This window comes from Chrysoperla carnea, chromosome 5, assembly GCF_905475395.1.
Source record: "Chrysoperla carnea chromosome 5, inChrCarn1.1, whole genome shotgun sequence".
Taxonomy (NCBI): Eukaryota; Metazoa; Arthropoda; class Insecta; order Neuroptera; family Chrysopidae; genus Chrysoperla; species Chrysoperla carnea.
The window spans coordinates 66982940-66990650 of record NC_058341.1 but is presented as its reverse complement, the minus strand read 5'-3'; the positions used below and the strand labels follow the sequence as shown (position 1 = coordinate 66990650).

At 30.1% G+C, this 7711-nt stretch overlaps 1 long non-coding RNA gene across 1 annotated transcript; it reads left to right on the top strand.

Moving 5' to 3' along the window:
• The first annotated feature begins 5781 nt into the window (after nucleotides 1-5781).
• Nucleotides 5782-6594, top strand: LOC123300810. The gene is made up of 3 exons (XR_006535400.1): nucleotides 5782-5902; nucleotides 6295-6436; nucleotides 6504-6594. It is a non-coding gene; the product is annotated as an uncharacterized LOC123300810 (long non-coding RNA).
• The last annotated feature ends 1117 nt before the right edge of the window (nucleotides 6595-7711 follow it).

Sequence of the window (7711 nt, the reverse complement as noted above, 5' to 3'; positions counted from 1 at the left end):
TATACCTACATCTGTATGTAAACCTGTTTGTCTGTTTATTTTGAATAAAACTAACTACCTCTCAAAGTTTGTAAAAGTCACATTTATGTAAATTACTTATGATATATATTTTTATACATATAAATAATGTTCACTGTGGAGAAGAATAAGACTGTATTTAGACAAGACTTATAGTAAGCATACGGTAGATAAACATGAAAATTCTTTCCAATAACTCCGATTGACTTCAAATTTGATGGTAAGAAGATAAAACTCCAAGAAACAAAATTTATATGATGTCGACTGGTGCTTTTCCTCAGGGGATGATACCCCCCTTTCTAAGGGGTGGAAAAAATGTATGATGAAAATCACGATGGTGAATTCTAATCAAAAACTGTCATATCAGCATATTTCGAAAAATAAAAATTTTTCGAGTTATTAGCCATCGTAATTCACCGTTTTTCGTTGAAAAAGTCTCGTTTTTCATCAGTTTTTTCGAATAGCTAGAAAATTGACATCCTACGAAAAAACGCTTCTCACAGAAAATTAATTTTATAAAAAAGGAAGAGATTAGTGTACCTATTATTCGTTTTGGTACGATATTTGTTGAAATACAGCTGGTTGAAGAAAACTGCCCTTTCACCGACAACAGCTATTGGAGTCAAATAACTGAAATAACTGAAAATATTGATTTAAAAAAAAGTATATCTAACACTTTTTAAAGCACTATTTCAAGTTATTTGCACGAAAACTATCGGAGGTATAAAGAAGAGAAAGTTGCTCGTAATGAAGATGATAAAATTTAGCTCATTTTCTCTAAAGCTTTTTTTTGTAACCTTATTATCCTTTGAGTTGTTTAAGGAGAAAGACATTTTTTTTTAAAACACTTTTTGCATTTTAATTTCAATATTTAGATGAAAATATATCCCATACAACTTGAACATACTTTTTGAGAGCATGTTGTCAGTACCTTAATCGATAAATGGGAAAGCGGCAAGCATTAATTTTAGTTGCCGTGGTAAATCTATCAATTTTTGTGCTAAATAAAGCATAAAAAAAGTACGAGCCACTTTCTTTTCATTATAACTCCGATAACTTTATTGCAAAAGATTTGAAATTTTTTTGAATTTTAAGGTTTGTTATAGTACTTTAAAAAATGCCTGATATACCTTTTTTTTAAATGTATAATTTTTCAGTTATTTTACGTTAAATACTTCAAAAGTTGTTGCAGGAAAAAACAGTGCTTCATTCAACTGTATCTCAATAGATATCGCACCAAAGCGAAAAAAATATTACATAAATATTTTCCTTTTTTATAAGCTTAATTTTCTGAAGAAAGCTTTTTTGCTAGAAAAACGGCGAATTTCAATCGCCAATAACTCGGAAAGTATTGACTTTTCGAAATGGAATTTTTGCTTAGAATTCAGCCCTCTATCGAATACCATTGGGATTTTTACCATAATTTCTTCAATCCCCTAGAAGCGGTGGTTACCACCCTCTGAGCAAAAGAACCACTCGGTACCTATAATTTCTGGCATCAGATTGTATCTAGTTCTCCGGGTTGCTTTAATAAATAATTTAGATCTTAAAAGGTAAGGATCTCATACAAAAACTATTATTTTCTATTTAAAACATTTTTTTTCGATTTCGTCATGGTGCATTGAATACTAGAGTCAATACTAGTTATTCGTCTGTGTTAATAACTTTTAAGTTCAGGTAAATTTTCAAGATCATTTGAAGAGATTCAAGGTCAAACAATTTTTGCGTAGCTACCGTGTTCTTTTTCGATTAAATGCAATAAGTTCATATTTTTAAGTCTCATTTCCTCCGGAAGCTAACGATTTTCAAAAATAGGTATGTTTTATATAAAATGTTAGTTTTTATATGAGGATCAACTTTCTAATTTAAGGTAATATTCTATCGCTTACCTTTTTGGATCTAAATTAACTATTAAAGCAATCCAGAGTGCTAGGCCTGATGTCAGAACACGATGTCCCCTATCAAACTCTGCAACTTTTGTTTAAGTTATTTTATTATTGGTTAACTACAAAACGGAATATTAGGCATTATATATTAAAAATATATTAGGTCTAGCCTGTATACATGCTAGTACGAACTTGCAGTGACTTGTTAAATTCATTAATGAATAAATAGTAATGTTAGGATCAAACTCTCGCTAATAAGGATGTAGGAGCATCTTCTCATAGCGCATCTTCTTCTTTAAGATATATCAAGCAGAAATTTTTATAAGTCAGTTTTTACGTCCTAGAAAAGCGTGCTTTAAAAGTAAGGTCAAGTAAATATAAGTCAGTTGGGTCTTGGGTCCGTAGGATCCATCTTTTAAACCGTTTGAAGAAGAACAAAAGTTTTAATAGCCTTAAGTGTTACTATATCTTTACTATAATTTATGTAATGGTATGTTCTTCGATAAGTGTAATCTTTACGTAAAGAGATATATGTTTTAAATGTTGAAATTATCATTAATTTAATGGAGTATGTAATTAGATACTTAGTAAGTAGCAAGTTAGTTAGTTAAAGAAGTACTTCTTACCAAAAACATGCGTAAGGTTTACGGAAGTAGTTACAAAACTTTTTCAATTCCAAGTATAGGTAGATCGATTTAAATAAAATATTATTGTAATAGATACATATTGTATAAATTATTAGAGGAAAAAGAATTTGATGTTCTTAAAAAAAGGTTTAGATTCATTTAGAGAAAATTGAAAATGATAAAAAATAATACACGTCATATTTCCAAAGCATGTATTATAAATGATGTGGATACATTTGTTTATGTTACTACAATAACTCGATCATCTTAGTCAAAATAAGTGGTCAACCTAGGAATCTAATGGACTTAGCTGAATTTTTTTACAAACATTTATTTGAATAGTAGAAATGTTGTCTCAAAAGACACCTTTGATCACGTGAGCGCGTCCTTAGATAAGGTCAAAGGTCTCGAAATCAGTTTTTCGTGAATATCTCCTTTTTTGCCTTCCATTGTATTAATATTTATTTAAAAAGTTGTAGAAGATACAATTTTCTACATATTTTGTTTGAAACTTTTTGATTTATACGTTGAACTGTTTTTGAAATAGAGGGCGCTCCGCTTAACGTACTTCATTGTTGGATCACTATTTATGAATATAAGGTATTAAATAATTATTTAAGTAGTATTTAATGAATACTTAAGGAAAAACCCGCTTAATAGACTGGGTTTGCGATTGATCCTGTCTATTATACGGTTTTTTTCACTAAATTTTCACTTACATTATATTTATAAATATTGACCCAGTACTAAGGTAAGTATTGCTGAGTGCTCCTATTTTTGCGCTCTCTATTCCTCTGTTATTGTTTGTCTGAAAAGATCTTTTTATAAGTTGGAACGTTTTTGAACTAGAGGGCGCAGAAGATGGAGCTAGCAACGATTCGTACCTTAGTGCAAGATCAATATTTATAAATATAAAATATTCAATTATTATTTAAGTAGTATTTAATCGATAACTAAGTCATAAAACCGTATAATACAGGGCCAATCGTTAGTCCCAGTGTATTATGCGGTTTTTTCCTGAATTATTCATTAAATACTACATAAATAATTATTTAATACCTTATATTTATAAATACTGATCCAGCACTGAAGTACGTTAAGCATGCGCACTCTCTATTTCAAAAACGGTTCAATGTATATACGTATATATTCAAAAAATGTTAATACGAAGGTAAAAGAAGGGAGATATTCACAAAAAACTGATTTTCGCAACCTTTGAACTTGAATATCTAAGAGACAACAATTTATACTATCAAAATAAAGATTTGTACAAAAATTCAGCTTATTCCGTTAGATTTCGCGGTGAAACCCTAAGATGATTGGAGTACAAAATTAGATAATATCCTTTGTTTTATATTATTGATAGCAATATTTTTTAAGAAATAATCTAGTTTGTGCGTTTTCCATTACGTGACGTCATTCTTAAAGTATCATATTATACAAATTTATAGTATATTTTTTTCTATGCGTTAAAGGATGTTCTAAAAATGAAAAATGAATGTTAGAAAGCCTTCTAACAGTCATACAATTCATTTATATTTCGTCAATTTTTTTATCTCTTACCAGAATTGTGTTTTTTTTTTTCAAACCCTGTATCATATTATCTTGATAATATCTTGTACTCTGTGTACGGAATGATTGAATGTTAGATATTAGATAACATTCTATTACTGAAGAAAAGTCTCAAATGAAAGATAACATTGTGACAGATTTAATTTTTAGCCCAGGACAATATGGGTTTTTCTGCTTAAAAAATTCAAGTGCAGTTTTTTCACCGGGATTATCTTTATTCGAAAGCAGGAAATGACTAATGAAAAAACCAGAGCAAAATCATGTGCGAAAGACAAATTTCCCAAGGTAAAAGGCCGCAAAAATAGGTTTTTTTACCCCGACTATACAATGGCGAGGGTTGTGAATTTGATCGATATGTATGTATGTTCATCTGTTCGGATCTAGCTTCTTAACTTACTTACTTATCATAATTTGATGAGATATCGTTAGAAACGTCTTGATCGCCCGCTGGTTATAGGCTATGTTCCGTCGTATTAAATTGAATACGGCGCTTTCCGTATATATATATATATACATACATATATATATATATATATATATATATAAATTTAATTTCGAGAAAGTATAACAACATATATATATATATATATATATATATATATATATATATATATATATATATGTTGTTATACTTTCTCGAAATTATAACCCCAAAATGATTTAAATAAAATAAAGTTTAAACTAAAACCCCGACAATTACAAAATAGCGCTCTTAAAAGTATGAAAACAAGAAAATATTTTCATCTGAAACCTCTCAGAATAAACAGTTTTCCACAGGACCGAAAAGAGGTCCCTCGGCTGTAATGAAGATTATACTTACTACACTCATATACTCATAACAATGAAATTGTTATACTCATAACAATTTCAGATGAAAATATTTTCTTGTTTTCATACTTTTAAGAGCGTGATTCTGTAATTGTCGGGGTTTTAGTTTTCGAATTTTATTTTATTCAAATATTTAGTAAACTATTATGTTTATGGCAGTTTTAGCTATTATAACATTTGTTCGAGAGTTTACTTTTTTAATACATTTTTGGAAGACTTAAATCACCACTCCGAATAAAACAATCATACGCTATTATGTTGGGCTGTTGCAAAGTTCACGATGATGACAGCCGATAATGAAATGCTTTGAAGAATGTATTTCAATAAACAGCTCTTCCAAGTACGGCGCTTTGAAACTTACCGCTTGTATCATTAACCACTTATATGTATAATTGCTTGCATGGTACCTAACCGCTTTGCTGGGTCTAAAACTAAAAGCTACCGCGTTATAGCCTTCACCTTCCTTGCTCTCACTTATTCTCGCGTTAAAGCCTTCCATAGCACTCGAAATAGAAATATCGATTATTTTACACAGGTTATAGTGTGGCATTTTTAAGATGACTTTATATTAAAATCTTCTATAAACTTGCCAACTGTGGTATGTTGACAAAGTGGAAGCGTTTTTTTATCCGCGATCTTAGTAAGTGTGATCGAATCTGAAAAAAAAATTAAAGTGGACAAAGGAACGGTCTAGGATGGAGTAGTAGTCTGTGGAGCGACTACAACTCTATGGTCTGAAATCAAATGTCAGAATATTTGACGACAACAAAAGAACACTTGTGAGTTTTATTTCTGCACTTAAGTTAATTTATTGAATTTAAAATATAAATATTCTTTCTTTTTGTTTTTAGCGTTTACAAATATGTCAGTACTAAAGTTAAAATCATTAAATGAATTTAAAAAAAAAAATAAGAAACTAAAAAAAAAGATCACAACTTCACAAAAATCACAAGGCGACATAACCTTATTAAAGTAAGTTTTGTTTTTTTTTTTTATTTTTTCATTTTTTGTTTTATTAAAATGTGTGATCCTAGTTTGAATTGAACATTTCCAATTTTGGCGTAAAATTCTTCTTGTGCAGTGAACCAATTCACTATCCTCGGTATCTGACCCGTGACTCGATTTAGTCAAGCATTACACGGGGCAGAATACAGCGAAGATTAAAGACCGCGAAGTCCAGCTCCGAGCGAGTTTTCGAGACACCCGTAAATAGGGCTGTCTAAACTCGTGGTCAGCTACCTTCTAAGCGCGGTATTGGTCCACATACACAACAAAATTTATATATTTTATGAAAATCGAATTGGAAATGTTCAATCGCTTATTTTAAAACTACGTATATTAAACGTTTTTGAATTTTTTTGTAGGTAAATCTCCAATTACTATTAGATACGGATTAAAACAGAAGAAAAAATAACAACCGTACCTTAAAATCTAGGAAAAACCACCATAGGAAACCGAGCGGTACACAGCCAAACAAACAACACCAGCCGTTGATGAAATGTCCAGGTATAAATAATTAATCGTTCATGTACGTCCATTTCTTTGAATTTATACCAATTATCTTTATTTCCAGAGTACATTATTGACTGCAAGATTTCCAGTTTCTCCACGATAGTATAATTATCGATGTAATATTAAAACGTGCTCGCGTTGCGGGCACGAACGTGTATATATATTAATTTTTAATAAAATTTCTATTTGATGTGTAAATCCATGAATTTTCGATGTAATATTAAAAACGTGCTCGCGTTGCGGGCACAAACGTGTAAAATTATTAATTTTAATAAAATGTTTCTTCGAAGTGTACCCTTCAAGGGTGATTTGTTCAAGAGAGCTCATTTTTAAATTGTTTTTGGCTTTTTTACTCGGTTCTGTATTCCTACGCGAACTACGTTGTTTTTCGTTTGTTAAATTTTAATAATTATTGCGCATGGTGGCTATTCACACGTTAGCGTGTACTAACGTCCGTTCACACGCTAGCGTGATTTTAATTCAACTTTTTTAATTGAATGATTTTTCTTTATTTTTTTATTTTGTGTGTGTGTTTAGATTTAGATAGGATTTTTCTGTCCCCATTCGTATAATGATTTTGATCGCGCTTATTACTATAATTTGACTGATTTTTAATTACTGTCAACCAAACCTACAATCAAAATACTTTGAACCTTATTGAACGGTTCAATAGTATATGTACAGTTTTCAAATTTTTTTGTACGTGAAATAGACATAATGCATTGAGTATATCAGAAACCGCTAGGCCATAAATTGTATTCCGTTCACCATTTTTACAGAAGTCTTTAATTTATGCTTCGCAATTATGTTCATAGATGCCGCAGTAAAATGTCAAATAATAAATGAGTATGAGCTATAAATGAGTAATAAATGAGTTCTAATGTATGAGCTATACTATTTTGAAGTTTCGTTAAAACCCATTGAGTAGTTTTTGCATGAAAGCAAAACAAGCAAACTTACGTTCACATTTATAATATACTAGCTGACCCCGTGAATTTCATTTCACCTACATTTCTTTTATTTGATTAAAACTTTTTATCAGCGATTATTATTCATTAATAACTAATACTGTTACTTACTCCGCCCGCTTAGCATATTTTCAAATATACCCAACGGCTTCATTACAAAACTATGCAAAAAAACAACGCAGCAAAGCGGGTAGTTCGCAACTAGTTAATTATAAAAACCACTGATTACAAAATAAAACTGATAACTGATATATATATCATTATACTTATTTAACTTTATATAAATAAGTAATATAATTAA